At 41.0% G+C, this 16374-nt stretch overlaps 1 long non-coding RNA gene across 7 annotated transcripts in view; it reads right to left on the bottom strand.

The window, feature by feature from the left end:
• The window catches only part of LOC140895011 (uncharacterized), a 111580-nt gene that overhangs the window by 31800 nt on the left and 63406 nt on the right, over positions 1–16374 (bottom strand). For 3 of the 7 annotated variants that reach the window (XR_012154031.1, XR_012154032.1, XR_012154030.1), the window contains one exon: positions 5844–6990. The exons of the other annotated variants lie outside the window; for them this stretch is intronic. This is a non-coding gene — a long non-coding RNA (uncharacterized lncRNA). Of the gene's footprint in view, positions 1–5843; positions 6991–16374 lie in introns of those variants that run through there. 7 annotated transcript variants of the gene reach the window in all.

Raw genomic sequence — 16374 nt, 5'->3', positions numbered from 1 at the left:
AAGACTATTGCAGTAACTGACTAATTTGGCATCCGTTTCTGTGCATGCCTAGCTTTCTAAATGGCAAGCACACACAGCTGGCTGTTTAAGGCATGCAATGTACAGAGATAGCAATAAAACCAGTGAAAGCAGTAAAAGGCTTTCCCCTCTCACAATAAAACCTTCACAAAGTTGTTGACTGAGGGCGATAAGCGGGTCAGTGGCTCTTTAGGTTAGGGAAGGATTGGGTGTGACCAGCAGCAGGATACTGTTTGTTTAGGTTTTGTCCCTTGGGAGTAGTTCAATATTTCAGGCACATTGGGGAACTCCTCCTTCCCTCCTCCCACTTCCAAGAGGGCTGGGATCAGAAGTAGACATGGGAAGATTTGAGAGAACAAGACTAACAAAGCCTCAAAAGTGCTTACTTATTCCATAGTACCAGCCTTTTCTGGATAGTTATATAGAATCTAGCAGCGCTTGCTTATGGATTCTTCTTTTAATATAAAATATACAAGAAGAAGGCTGTCCCCAGTTGTAGATGCCTGACAAAATATCAGAGTTACAGCCATAACAATAAGATAGAATGGAAACCGTCCCAGTGCACACCGTCTCCTGGGGAAGAGATGGGTAGTGTTTTACACATAACTCTCCTAACAAATACTTTGCCTTCCCTAGGTGACTGTGTGTGCACGCACCTATGCTTAGTTTGCATGTACCGTCCAGCAAATGGACCATGAACACTTGTTTCCTTTAGTTTGTTGGCTGGGGGGGGAAGGAGGGTTACTTAAAGAGGAATTGGGTGAGTGACTTTGTCAAAAGTATGATCAAAAGGTATAATTGTTATATTTAAAACTACTAAAAGCAGATGAGAAACAGCCACGAAGAAGGAAGGGGGTTATAGTTTTATAAATCAATACTTGACATCATGACGCAAAAAAAGTCTCTGACAGTAAGAGCTAGTAATGGACTAGGAGAATGGAAATTGTTAGAAGAGCAAACAGGAGCTGCCAGAGTCATTGCCACAATAATTATGCCATCTAGATGAAAAATAAGGGTGACAGCAACAGTACACGCAGAGGAGCCAAATGGCAACACCTAGAGGTAATCCATACAGTTGTCTAGCTAATAGTGCCCCTGAAGGCACTAGCTGTCCCAGAGGATCCAGGTCTCCCGGGTGGATATACAGGGAGTAGCATACTGCATTTTCATAGTCATTCTGAGTATTGAGCCTCCCTAGGATAGTCCTTCTCAGAGGATGATAGGCAGCTCTGCACACCCCGTTATTGTGTCCATCAGGCACAACTGAGCCCTATGTGCAGCTGTTGCATGGTGCCATTTAAATAGCGAAGGCCATGAACGCCATCCCTGTGGTATGCTGCACATGCAGAGGATTCCCTCCTCTGGCCAAATGTGAGGAGGGAATCGGAAGTCAGGGACTCTCTCCTCAGGAAGCCCCTCTGAAAACTTATTACTGGCTCACGTAGCTTTCCTTGCACCATAACGTGCTGCAGAATATTATTGCAATGAATAGTTGTAGTAATATTCAAAGGATTTGACCTTTATGTGAATAAGACTAGAGGCATCTGAACATTATCACTAGCAATAATAAAATAAAGGGCTGTTGCTCCCTGTGCATCAGGGCATAAACTACTGACCAGCTGGGGTCAAGAAGAAATGGCCCATCCCTAAGGATACAATATTTCACATGCTGTAAGGCTTGGAGGGGTTGGCAAGGTACGCCTCCTTTACAGCATGTGGCATTGGTCAATATCAGAGACAGGAAATGGGAGTAGATGGAGCACTGAGCTGTTCTCATACATCAAGCTCTAGGATCTGCAGCTTTCTATCAAAAATTCTCTCCCTCAAGACAGCATTAGAAATGGAAGGCAAAGTGCCTGAAGTTTTGGCTTTGAAGTCCTCTTGTGAGATGAGACTGTCCAGGCTCACACAGGAACAGCCGCCTTTCCAGGTACAGCTCAAATAGGACTGAAAGCTAAACTAGTTATAAATGCCATTCAAGGCCTAATGTAAAGGTCAGTAGAAGAGGCCTTTTGTTTTAGGCTGCAGTTCGTCATTCTAGTTCACACTGGGATACAAACCAGCCAAAGAAATGTAGAGTTATACAAAACCAAACCCAGTTTGAGCTTAAAAGGCAGAGCAGTACATGAATGGCTAGAAAAATTTTGTTGGCTTTCTTTCACTTTTATAACAATTTTAACTTTGAGGTTATTGTACTGAAAGTCACCAAAGTGACTTTGATTTGTTTTGAACGGTGGCTATTAAAACATTAACATTTACCCACAGACACCAGAGTTTTTCCGTATGCTTATTTCCTGTTCTATGTTACCACTCTATTCTATTATTCTTATCTGTTCTCAGATACCACTCTTGTGGTGACTGATGGCAAAAGCTAGGGTTTCTTTTTAATGGCACCCATTGTAGCAATCGAACCTCTCACATATCCTTGTACAATACCTCAGAACCGAAAACGTAGCATATGCCGGTTATATTATTAACATAAAGGTGGCCAGATACAGTTCTTGCTGTTCCTCCTGTTTAAGTAAACTGTTAAAAGGAACACAAACCTCCTATTCAAAATCCAAGTGACGTGACACTGAAAACAGAGTGAATCACAACATATAAATGAATGCTTTTCAGCTGAAGTCTCTCACTATTGAGCTGGAGCTGTATTGTGCTGCTGTTTAATCTCCTCAGCTACAATGAGCACGCACAAATGAAAAGGACTGATTTTAATACATTCGAAGAAAGACTATACAGCTAATGTAGCCTATTGCAATTTTACTATAATGGAGTTTAAATCAACACTAACTTTACAACATTTTTATAAAACTTATTTCCTGCCCCCCGCCCCCCCAAAAAAATTTAGCCCACGTGAATTTATTTTCTGCATGTGGATTTTACTTCATCTGCTCCAACTGAATAACTAAAAACCATACTCAAACACTGTATGGTTTATTCTTATACTTTTGTTGTAAAACCACACCTGTCATCTACATTGATGATCAAGTTTTACCATATTTACTAATCAATCTTTAGGAGTACTGCAATAAACATACATCAGAACAACTTTGAAATTGTCATTTTATGTACGAATACATACACAGGAATTACTTGACCTACCACTGAAATGCAACCAACCTCGACGGTGAGCAACAGAAATTAAACACCATGTAGCAACACTAAATAAGTAGCTACTTAGGACAGGAAGTGAAGCATACTGAAACCGTATGGGGACTTTCAGCAAATAGAATGTATAATTGCATGATCTGGAGTTTGGCCAGAATGTTGGATTACATTCCTGTTATTGCAGAAAATGACTTAGGAACTTTAAGGACTGCAAGTATTCAGGACCTTGAGATTTGTCTTTGTCAACACCATTTTGTGCATCCACCTGTATTTTTCATGAAGATCTCTTATATGAGTATCAGACAAGTCCAGCCCTGATGCAATCAGTCTGAGATGGTACAGCACACTTGAGAGTGACTGGTTGTTTGTGGTAGCGTTGTAGCTATATTGACAGATATAAGAGAGACAAGGCAGGTGAGGTAATATCTTTTATTGGACCAGCTTCTGTTGGTAGAAGGGACAAGCTTTCAGGCTTCACAGAACTCTTCCTCAGGTCTGGAGAAGGTACTGGAGGTGGCCAAGCGAAATACAAGGGGGGGACAGATTGTTAAACATAACAGGTTCACAGTTGTAGGAGACCACTTTAAATGAAGTGGGCAAGTAACACCCTGCACTCATAGGAAAATGGAAAGGTAGTAGTGGGAGGGTTAGACAGTGGAGGTAGCAGGGTATGTTACAGATTGTTGAAATGGGCCATAAAATCAGTGTCTCAAGTCCATGGTTTTTAGTGTCCAGCAATTATGAATTTAAGGGCTTGTCTACATTTGAAATGCTATAGTGCAGTTTTGTACTGGTGACCCCTTTCACATAGCAAGCCTCTGAGTGTGACCCCCCCCCCAATAAATTAAAAACACTGTTTTATATATTTAACACCATTTTAGATGCTGGAGGCAAAGCAGGGTTTGGGGTGGAGGCAGACAGCTTGTGACCCCCCCATGTAATAACCTCACGACCCCCTGAGGGGTCTAGACCCCCAGTTTGAGAACCCCTGCTATAGTGGCATAGCTACACTGCTCTAGCACTTCAATATAGACACTACTAATGCTGACAGGAGGGATTCTCCCATCAGTATAGGTAATCCACCTGCCAGAAAGGCAGTAGCTAGGAGAATTCTTCTGTAGAGCCAGTGCTGTCTACACCTGGGAGTTAGGTCAGTTTAACTGGTCTGTTCAGGGGTGTAGGATTTTTTTCACACCCCTGGGCGATGTAGTTAAGCTAACTTAATTATCTAGTGTAGATCAGGCCTAAGTTCCCATGCTCATCTCTTGAAGGTGTTGCACAGGCTTCCTGTGAGGATGAAGACTGAGAGGTCAGATAGGGAGTGATCGCTTTGTGAAAAGTGTTCTCGCATGGGTGATAGACAAAACATGGCGTTTTTCATTTTTTTCTGAGAGTTCATTTGAGAGCATAGTGATTGGTTTCCCCCATATAGTTGTTGTTGGGGCATTTGATGCATTGGGTGAGATACACCACTTATTGTGATAGGCATGTGTAGGACTTATGGATCTTGAAAGGTGTGTTGTAAAAAATTATAAATGACAAAAACACCATATCACCCAGGAGCAAACACTTCTTACAAACCATTAACTTCATATCTAATCTCTCAGTCCTCATCTTCATAGGAAACCTGCACAACATCTTCAAGAGACAAGCCTGGGAATTTCAATTCATAACTCTGCTGGAAGTAAAAACAATGGACTTAACAGAGACGCCGGTTTTATGTCCCATTACAACAATTTGCAACACACCCTGTTATTTAAACCCTTCATTGTCCTATGACTGCAAAGATGTTAATTGTCCACTTTGTTTTAAGTGGTCTCCGACAATGTGTATGAACCCCCTATTCTTAAACAGTCTGTCCCACCTTGTATTTAACTTGGACATTCTTGTTCCATGCTCCAAAGCTTGTCCCTTCCACCAACAGAAATTGGTCCACTAAAAGATACTACCTCACCCACCTTGTCTCTCTTATGCATAACAGTAAGCTATATATAGATGTATCACAATTAGGGCTCAGTCTGTATATAAAATTATGTTCAAAATACACTCAACCAGATCAAACGTTATCAGAGAAAGAAAAGGAGGACTTGTGGCACCTTAGAGACTAACATTTATTTGAGCATAAGCTTTCGTGAGCTACAGCTCACTTGATCGGATGCATCCGATGAAGCGAGTTGTTATCAGAGAGTAACTCTTGGTTATCAAAGTATAGCTGAGTGCATAAATAACATTTGAATTGAGCATCTTTTTCTGCTTGTGGATTGTCCCACAAGCACCATAAGATTTTCTCTAGTCTATTCATTATTTGAAATTATTCACCATATAATTTGTGCAAATAATTCTGAGTCTGCAGATTGCTTGTCAGCCATTCGCTACATCTGCTGTTCAAAATTTCAGTTGTACTCTTTAATTCTATGTAGTTGCATTGATAGTTTGGAAGTGTTTGAGATCAAAATTTGGTTTCCGTGAATATTCTTTAATATTAATGTAGAGGCAGCTGTTGATATCCTTACTTATGTTGAGTAGTGCCTTACTTCACAAAACAGCCAATTACCTTCAGTACGATTATTCATGGATTCACTATTCAATGTGAAAAGAAAAGGAGGACTTGTGGCACCTTAGAGACTAACCAATTTATTAGAGCATGAGCTTTCGTGAGCTACAGCTCACCACGAAAGCTCATGCTCTAATAAATTGGTTAGTCTCTAAGGTGCCACAAGTCCTCCTTTTCTTTTTGCGAATACAGACTAACACGGCTGTTACTCTGAAACCTATTCAATGTGAGTAAAGGTAACCTCAGATAATCTTGCCACTGAACTCACTTGTTAGAATATTTGTGAAAAGCAAACAAATTGGGGTGTGGACAAGGCTGAGTTCAGTTCAGCTGTTTTATTTGACCAAATATTCATGGAAATGATTCTGAAAGTATTTACTTTGCCACTATTGAATTAATTTAAGAAATACACCTGGAGATTGTCTTATCTAAAACGTTCCTTTTTTCACTCACTGTGTAAGGGATCCTTGGAGAAGATTTCCTTAGCAAAAAATCTCCCCACTTTCCTTTAGTGTTCATTTGCAAGTTTGGTTGATGTAAGGTTGCTCCTTAGTGCTGTAGTACTGACAGAGTACCTTTAGAAATATGTGAAAATCAACAGCTTTGATACATAGCAAACAAAACCACCAAGGGGCAATTGTTTTAGCCAGTTTCCAATTTTGTGAATCCAGCTTTGCATCTGCAACTGACTGTGTTTGGAAAAATGTAGACATGTGGCGCGGGGGGGCGGCGGCGCAGGGGAATGGTGTGCAGTCATTTTGCACATGCCAATTCATGTTTTCTTTAAGTATGGGGCAGTTACCTGGTACAACTGGTTGGGCATGAAAAATTTGAAACTGGGATGCTGAAAATTTGGCTTGTTATCTAAAAACTTATCTGTACAAGATTAGCAATTTAAAAAGAACTAAACACAATTCTTATTTCTAAAGATTCTTAGTTCTGTTGTCTCAGGACTGCAAACCTCAGCTCTACGGTCTTTAGAGCAGTTCCTTTTGTTTGTTTATTTTCCCTTAAAAAGAGAATGAAGTAACATTTTAAAGAGAGAGTTGTTGGATAGCAAAACACATTTGTTACTATTCAATGGCAAGAGTTCAAATGATAGCAATTTTAAATTAATATATACTCCCGCAAATTTTGAGAGAACATTTCCATACATAGTGTACAAATAAATGTCCTTAGGTGACACCAAAATGAAGGAGAGTCACTTTTGACAGGCCAAAGGCTAAATGTGGTTCTGGTTCTTGCAGGTGTGTTCTCACAAGGCTGGGAAAGTCTTTATTTTTGGGGGTTTCCATGGAAATGCTGGCAGTCTGAAATGGAAACAAAAATATTTAAAAGGAGATGTTTTTAAAAAAAGAGCATGATTCAAAGATGACTGAAGTTTGTGTTTTTTTTAGAGCAGAAAGCAGAAATGTTGTTGTACATGGATTTTGTAGATCTGTCTTTAGTAAATCCAAAAGGAAAGCGAAGGCACATTTTTACAAACTGTTGCGCGTTTGGCACCATAAAAACAAACAATACTTCTGGAAAGTTTGTTTCAGTGTCAGCAAACATGGATTCACTTTTATAATTCATTTTAGTTCTGTGAAAGAGGCAGTTTTCTATAACTGAATTTTCACACAATCAAAATAATGCTTTCACAAGGATGAAATTTGTGACCACCAAATATGACCACCAATTATTTTATGTCAGAGAATCTGCTCACTTATTTTAAAAAAAAAGTTTTGTTTAAAGATGTACTTTGAGACAATTTTTCCTGATTTTATGTCCCTTACTCATAGTTTAATTAAAGTGCAGTCCTTTGAGAGGCCTCAGCTCTCATTCCAATAAGCAGGATTCCAATGGCTCCAGAGGGTGCTTAGCACCTTACAAGACTAGTCCCGAAAGGGAGAAATGGCCCCTGTACTGAGGCTATTTTGTACTAGCTATTTTGCTGCAACAGGGTTAATAAAAAGAAAAGGAGTACTTGTGGCACCTTAGAGACTAACCAATTTATTAGAGCATAAGCTTAAGCATCTGATGAAGTGAGCTGTAGCTCACGAAAGCTTATGCTCTAATAAATTGGTTAGTCTCTAAGGTGCCACAAGTACTCCTTTTCTTTTTGCGAATACAGACTAACACGGCTGTTACTCTGAAACCTGTCATTATGCAAGGGTTAATAAAGGCTCTGGAGTATACCCCTGACAGAGGGCGCCTCTCTGGCAGGTTCATAGCCAGCTGTGCATTCCTCCCTTCACACAGGACCCTTAGTTCAGTTCAGGAGGCTGCTGCATTGCCCATGGGGCTAGGGTACCTTAGGTAAAAGTTAAGACAGCCTTCAGAGATGTCTTAAACAAGCACTGGAGGCTGAACTAGTCCACAGTATCCCCAGTATCAGCTCCTCCCTTCTGTCCCTGTGATGAGCTCCCAAGTAGCCATCCAGAACTAGCTGATCCTAGGCAAAAGACAGGCCATGCACAACCGCTTTCTCCAGTCTCGGAAGACAATAAGTAAGGTGATCAAGTGAGGAGGGAGCAATTAGCAGTGCTAGTTATATTACAATTGGAAAATTGCATTTGCAAGTGCCTCAGTTGTAGGGTCCCACTGAAAGAAGAAAAAAATCCAGCATCTGTGGAAACTTCCAAAAATTGCCTCTGTGTGGAAACCAGATGTATATTTTGTTGAATCAGGCTCTTAATTATGGAGCATACAAAGGGATTTCTCCCACAGTATACTTCCTTTTAAACAATAGTGTCACACCTGCTTCTCTGACACGCCTGGTAGCACTTGATGTATTGTCTGTTTCCACAGCAACGTCCTACTAATCAGCAATTGATCCTCCTCTTTTCATTTTAGTGTCTCTGCTGCCCAAATTTCTTCCAACTTACTTGTCATTAAAACAAGGATCTCCAAGTGACCCCCCATCATCTGCCCTTCCTGTCCATTCCTGGTTATGCCAAAAACTGTTAGTTCACAACAGGAAACCAATAGCTTGTGCTATCAGGAGACATTTCCTTCACAGCACAAAACGTCTGAGTAATAATTTCAAGCAAGGCTTCACCCATTTCCTGTAAAAGGAGGAAAGTTTGCCTATCCCAGTCCCTCAGAGCTCTCTGTTTCCATCCCTTCTGTGATGTAATGCCTTCTGTATAGGGAAGATGGATCATTTTCCCTTAGCAGTACTAAGTTCAATATCCTGTATAAAGATTTGGTACAGCTCCTTCAGTGATGAAATGTGTAATGTTTACAAATAATTAAGAGATCTGCCACAGTTTATTCATGTGGCATCCCCTTTTCAAATGACAGGTTTCAGAGGAACAGCCGTGTTAGTCTGTATTCGCAAAAAGAAAAGGAGTACTTGTGGCACCTTAGAGACTAACCAATTTATTTGGTTTTCAAAATAAGTTAAGGTTCTGGAGTCTGGGGAGAAAAGCTACGATGGAAGTAGAAGGCTTACGATTCACACATGTTCTGTTTTATGAAATGTTTTGCTTGTAAAGTGGAATGTTAGCATTACAGCTGTAACTTCTGAACATCTTTCCAGTAGATGTGAGGGCTCAGCTAGTTATCAGAACACTTGCTAAATGCCAGAACACTAAGGATGGGAGTGATAAGTACTGTACTGATTAGGTATGTTACTCAAATACATCAGAGAGAGAGAAAATACTGTCTTACTTGACTCAACAAGTCACTTTTGCACATGCTTAAGTCCCTCCGTACTTAGCAAAGCGTTTAAGTGTGTGTTTGCTTACGTGTTTTGCTGAATTGGGATTTAATACAATGTTAAGGTGGCACAGTTAAAAAAAAAAAATCAAACTATCAGGAACTACAGAAGTTAAGGTTCCAGTGGCAGTAGACGTGTTTTATGATGCATGTTTTTAGACAGCAATGTATTAAGCTAGTCCTTTAACAAGCAAAGTAGGGATAGAAAATACACATGTTCAATGGGGCTATGTTATTTTGATTAAACCTAATTTTGCATTTCTTGGCCTTTTTATTCTTATTAAGCAACTGCAACATTGAATTAACACATTCTTACCCACCTTATTTGCTAGAGATTTCTTTAAAGAACCAAAAGGCTCGTGAGTGGGATTTTTGTTTATCCCATATAGGCAAAACATGCCAAAGCCACTTCATAGTGGGGAAAAAAACAGTGAAATCTGTATAAGCTTTTAAGCCGGTTCAAGTCCGGAAGGCTGACTGGTGCACAAAATACATATCCAAACTCAGAACAGAGTTGTATTACATACAAATCCTTATGTATTTCAAGGATTTATAACTTCTAACCAATTTTTAATCAAAACTTAATCCCTAGTGACCACATCCATACCAAGTTCCAAACTTCTGCTGCTTTTAGTTATCTGTGTAGAAGAGTGGGTGGCTATCTTCACTAAAGGAAGAAAAAGTCTCTTCCCAATTCACAATCAGCTTCAGCTATTTTGCCCAAACTTTCCCTAAAAAAAAACAAACAAAAAAACTCCACCACTCTTTGGATGGAGACCAGGCATCTCAAAAGGAGAATTTGTCAGAAAGTTTGAGGATTTGAAAATAGTCTTTATCACAATTGTTTCTCTGTTACGAACTGCAGCATTCCTTACTAAGAAAAAGCTATAATAAATAGCCGTCAATTCTTTTGAAGGCAGAAAACCTTTTATTATACTTGTGTCCTCAGTCTCTCCCTTTTATGTTATCTGAGCCAACATAAAAACACCACACTGCTGTTGTTTGAAGTCACTCATTCCAATCAAGATGCCCAGCACACTTAATCCTATATTTTATGTTTTGTTTCCTTTTCCTTTCTCTTTAACAGTCTCCATCTGTGGTTCTCTCTCTGTCTCTTCCATCAGCTGGAAAGCACACACCAAATATACCACCACATGTTCCTCAGCACAGACTCTGGTCATGTCTACAGTAGCTAAAGAAACCATTTTAGCACCTCTTGGCAAAATGGGGCTTAAGCATAGCTTTGTGTTTCAATTAGCTCTTGCCTGAAAGGGGTGAATGTGGTTTTCCAGGTGAAAGCAGACGGGACTTTAATGCTTTACATTTCACAGTCTGCTTCTAAGCCAACACTTGCCAGTTAGTGGTACAATGCCGTGTGGAGTTAGTGCTATTTTCAGGAAATTTTGCCTAATAAAACTACAATCTTAACAGCACTCAGTGCCCAGTCTCTAGGTCAAATACAGTAGATAATAGATACATTGTCAGTCTCTGAAGACAGCCAGTTTTTTCAGTGGAGCGAAGGCAGCATTTATCCCAAACTATCATCATCAAGCAAAAGAGTCACGGGGGGAAATTCCCAGAAAACACTATTCACTGCTATTTCTAATTCTAACATACAACTGAACATTGTGGATTTTTTAATTTCAGTACTTTTTCTTCTGAAACTGACAGTGCATGGCAACTTATTTGTCTTTCACCATTGGGGCTTATAGAGCACCTTTCATCAGATTATCTGACAATGTTTTATTAAGGTTAGAAGAGCTGAATATAGTTAAGCTGAATGACAAGGAGGAAGAGTACGTCTTTCCAATACTTGTATGTAGACAGTTACCATCACAAGAAAAAAAATTATTATTTAGGGTGCTTACAAGGGCATAAGTGCAACAGGATGAAATTAAGGGAAAATTTAGGCTGACCATCAAGAAAAGTTTCCTGCTAATGTTCTTTGTTAGTTCAGAGGATAGTCTTCTATGGGAAGTAGGAAAAGCCCAGATCAATTAGGACCTTTAAACATACACAGATTAAGCACTACGGAATAACCTGAATTGGCAGGGGATGACCTTAAAGTTCCCTCCCCCATCTCTAATTTGTGTAATATTATATATTCCTGCAGAATTGAACAGAGAATGAGAACTTTTGAAGAGAATTTGTAAATCATCCGATAGAATGTATTAGAGAATTATATCCCTCCTATGAAATTCATAGGTAAATAGTGCTTAAATTCATCTTATTACTCGATAATCAGAGGTTAGAAAGGTTAAGGATATATCTGTACTGCAATCATGGGTCGACACACCTACACTAGATTTAATCTAGCTAGTACAAGTACAATGAAGCCTCAGCAGCATGGACTTCAGAGCAAACCAGCGGCTTGGGTATGTGTCCTGGGTGGCGTCGTACAGCCTTCGCTGAAGCCCATGTTGCTGCGGCTTCATTACTACTGGCACTTAAGCTAGCTCAGGTATGTCTACGCATGCTGCAATCACTGTGATGGGCTGGATCCCCCCTTCTGGGGCGCCACCTGATGTGCTGGGGTCCCACGGAGCCTGCCCATCTCACCAGCCTGGGTTTCCCTCCTTCTGTGTTGCTGTGACTGGCTCTCAAGCCCCTTTCCAGCATACACACAACTAGGGACGTACCCAAGTGTAGACTCACACACAGTCTGTGATCAGCTCTCTGTGGGAGGACTCAGCTGGGGAATAGGCCAGCACTCCTAGGCACACCCCCTCTGGGCTAGCACCAGCAGGAGAGTGAATTTGTGTGGGGGGGTGGAGGGTGAGAAAACCTGGATTTGTGCTGGAAATGGCCCACCTGTTGATCACTTTAGATAAGCTATTACCAGCAGGACAGTGGGGTGGGAGGAGGTATTGTTTCATGATTTCTGTGTGTATATAAAGTCTGCTGCAGTTTCCACGGTAAACATCTGATGAAGTGAGCTGTAGCTCACGAAAGCTCATGCTCAAATAAATTGGTTAGTCTCTAAGGTGCCACAAGTACTCCTTTTCTTTTTGCGAATACAGACTAACACGGCTGTTCCTCTGAAACCCCTCTGGAGTGTAAACCCAAAATTATAAGGTCTTACGCTGTATAGAAATCCATATAGCGTAAGCTCCTGAAAATCACCCTCTTCCTCAGTGTGGAGGGAGATATGCACAGCTTTTTGCCCCCCCAGATATGAATTGCACAAACTGGGTTTTGGAATAAACAAGAAATAAAATTTACCTTTTTGTAGTTAAACTTAAGTGATTATAAGGGATAGCTAATAGAACAAAGCTGATTACTGAGCAAATAAACCACAGAAACTAAGCTTAATACTATTTGTAATCTGTTTCTTGAGTTTAATTTCTCACCCTAAGGCTATGTCTACACTGGCAATTGAACAACAAAACATTTGTCTTTCAGAGGTGTTCACATCCCCCCTCCCTCCGGAAAACAAAAGTTTTGCCATGACAAGTGCCAGTGAGAACAGTGCGTTGTCGACAAAGCTGTCTTTGGGGGTGGACGTTTTTTGTCAGCAGGAGAGCTGACACTGCACAACTTTTAGCAGCACGGTTGTGGTGACTCAGCCATGTCGCTAAAAGCTGTGTGGTGTAGACAAAGCCTTAATGTTGTTTTAGGCAGGTTGCAGAGTTTTTGCAGCTCAGAGTTCCAGTTACGTCTCTTTACAGGCTAGACCCTTGTCTCAGCCTGCACTCAGCCCTTGCCTTTCTCCTGTTTAGTTCCTTTGTTTCTTCAGGTGTTTATAGCAGTCTTCCTTCTTGGGTGGGGAGGCAATGGAGAAGAGCCCTGATTGACTTACATCCCAGCCTTAAATAGAATTTACATAAGGCAGGAATCCTTTGTTTCCAGTGGAAAAATACCAGCGGTGTCCAAGGTGGTATTCTGTACCAGGTGACATCATCACTTGACCCTGTCCTGTCAAAGCAACATCCCAGGGAAGTGGGAGATTAGTATCGTCAAAATTCTATTGTCCTTCTTAAATGGCCCATTCAGGCTGATTGTCTGGTGAGCGTTCCCCGAGATACACACCCAGTTGTAATTGTTACATAGTCAATATTCCTAACTTCAGATACAGAAATGATACATGCATACAAATAGGATAATCACATTCAGTAAATCATAACCTTTCCAATGATATCTCACAAGACCCATATTGCATTAAATACAACTTAGTTATGTTATATTCATATCATATTATTTCTATGAAGAATATGGGGGTGTAACATCCCACACACATCCTGATTGCAGTGTAAATGTACCCTAAGATGCTTACTCAAAGAGACACAACAAATCAATGACAATGACAGGACTGATGGATCCTTTACGCTAACCACTTACAACCACACATTCTAAAATGAAGCTTCTTCTTGTATACATTGAATGTCAGATGGCAAGTGATTCTAGACTCACCATTGTTATACAAGTCAAAACTGGTGACGGAGGACCAGAGATCTCACTAAGGTAGCAAGATATTTTCATAGATGTGTTTGGGGGGAGGGTGGAGCTTGTGTAACGAGTCCACATGTAGTAAAAAGAAAAGGAGTACTTGTGGCACCTTAGAGACTAACCAATTTATTTGAGCATGAGCTTTCGTGAGCTACAGCTCACTTCATCGGATGCATACCGTGGAAACTGCAGAAGACATTATATACACACAGAGACCATGAAACAATACCTCCTCCCACCCCACTGTCCTGCTGGTAATAGCTTATCTAAAGTGATCATCAAGTTGGGCCATTTCCAGCACAAATCCAGGTTCTCTCACCCTCCGCCCCCTCCCCCACACAAACTCACTCTCCTGCTGGTAATAGCCCATCCAAAGTGACCACTCTCTTCACAATGTGTGTGATTGTCATAAATATAAAGGGAAGGGTAAACCCCTTTGAAATCCCTCCTGGCCAGGGGAAAGCTCCTCTCACCTGTAAAGGGTTAAGAAGCTAAAGGTAACCTCGCTGGCACCTGACCAAAATGACCAATGAGGAGACAAGATACTTTCAAAAGCTGGGAGGAGGGAGAGAAACAAAGGGTTTGTGTGTCTGTCTGTAGTCGTCTTGGCCAGGGACAGAACAGGAATGGAGCCTTAGAACTTTTAGTAAGTAATCTAGCTAGGTATGTGTTAGATTATGATTTCTTTAAATGGCTGAGAAAAGAATTGTGCTGAATAGAATAACTATTTCTGTCTGTGTATCTTTTTTGTAACTTAAGGTTTTGCCTAGAGGGGTTCTCTATGTTTTTGAATCTAATTACCCTGTAAGATATCTACCATCCTGATTTTACAGGGGGGATTTCTTTATTTCTATTTACTTCTATTTTTTATTAAAAGTCTTCTTGTAAAACACTGAATGCTTTTTCATTGTTCTCAGATCCAAGGGTTTGGGTCTGTGGTCACCTATGCAAATTGGTGAGGCTTTTTATCCAACATTTCCCAGGAAAGGGGGAGTGCAAGTGTTGGGAGGATTGTTCATTGTTCTTAAGATCCAAGGGTCTGGGTCTGTAGTCACCTAGGCGAGTTGGTGAGGCTTTTTACCAAACCTTGTCCAGGAAGTAGGGTGCAAGGTTTTGGGAAGTATTTTGGGGGGAAGGACGCGTCCAAACAGCTCTTCCCCAGTAACCAGTATTAGTTTGGTGGTGGTAGCGGCCATTCCAAGGATAACGGGGGTAATATTTTGTACCTTGGGGAAGTTTTGACCTAAGCTGGTAAAGATAAGCTTAGGAGGTTTTTCATGCAGGTCCCCACATCTGTACCCTAGAGTTCAGAGTGGGGGAGGAACCTTGACATGGTGGCGCAGCGGTGGGATTAACCTGAAATCATTTTGAGATCCAGTTGAGATTTTTTGAACTAGAAATACAGATTTTAAAAAGGAATTTTTAGGAAGTCCAGAAGGCAGCTTTGAAACTGAAAGCAGCTTGGTTTCTCTCTGCTTTGTGGCCAAGCAGAGACAAAAGGGGATTATCTTGTGAATTGCAGGTTTCATTTGCCTGGAGGCAGGGTACTTAACTCCTGCAGGGAAATTCACAGTCTTCCAACCCAGAGGTTTGTTTTTTTTTTTCTTTTCTTCCTAAAAGTAAATAGGGGGTGTGTGCTCTACCCATTTGCCTGGAGACAAAAGTGGCAGGGTTTTTTTTAGGATTTTGATTTTTTTTTTGTTTTACAAGGAGCACAGGTTTGAAAAGAAATTTTTTTTTTCTTTGGGCTGGGTAAGCAGGTTTCCAAGTAGTTGGAGGTTTTTTGCTTTAATTTGGGCCCAGAGCAGAGACAAGGGAATTGTCTTTTTCTGTAGGCTGACAATCACTATCAGAGAATAGGTATCCTATTCCAGCACAGCAAAATTTTACAGCCAAGTTTTGTTTGTTTATTTCTAAACCTCGGGTGTAAAGTTAGTTAAAAACAGAGAGGTTAGAATGACCAAATCCTCAGCTCGACTACAGCTGGAATTAGCCAAATTTCAGGCTGAGGAAAAACAAAGGGAACATGAAAGACAGATAGAACTCATGCGGCTGGAGAAGGAGGTACAGGAGGCTGCCCACAAAAGGGAAATGGAGGCAAGGAAGCATGTGGAGGAGATGGAGAGGATAAAGGCCCAGCAGAATATACCAACAAACCCTAGCAATCCTTCTCCAGGTACCACTTCCCATCCCAGAAAGTTCCCCACCTACAAGGCAGGTGATGATACTGAGGCCTTCTTAGAAAACTTCGAAAGGGCCTGCCTTGGGTACAGCATCTCTACTGACCAATACATGGTAGAGCTGAGGCCGCAGCTCAGTGGACCCTTAGCTGAGGTGGCAGCTGAAATGCCTAAAGAACACATGAACAAGTATGAACTGTTTAAATCCAAGGCGAGAGTCAGAATGGGGATAACACCCGAGCAGTCTCGTCGGAGGTTCCGAGCCCTAAGGTGGAAACCAGACATGTCATTTACCCGACATGCCTACCACATTGTGAAACATTGGGATGCCTGGATATCAGGAGCAAGTGTTGAATCTCCAGTAAA

The sequence above is a fragment of the Lepidochelys kempii genome, chromosome 10 (genome assembly GCF_965140265.1).
Source record: "Lepidochelys kempii isolate rLepKem1 chromosome 10, rLepKem1.hap2, whole genome shotgun sequence".
Taxonomy (NCBI): domain Eukaryota; kingdom Metazoa; phylum Chordata; order Testudines; family Cheloniidae; genus Lepidochelys; species Lepidochelys kempii.
Note: the sequence above shows the minus strand (reverse complement) of the source record. Positions and strands in the feature narration are given on the sequence as shown.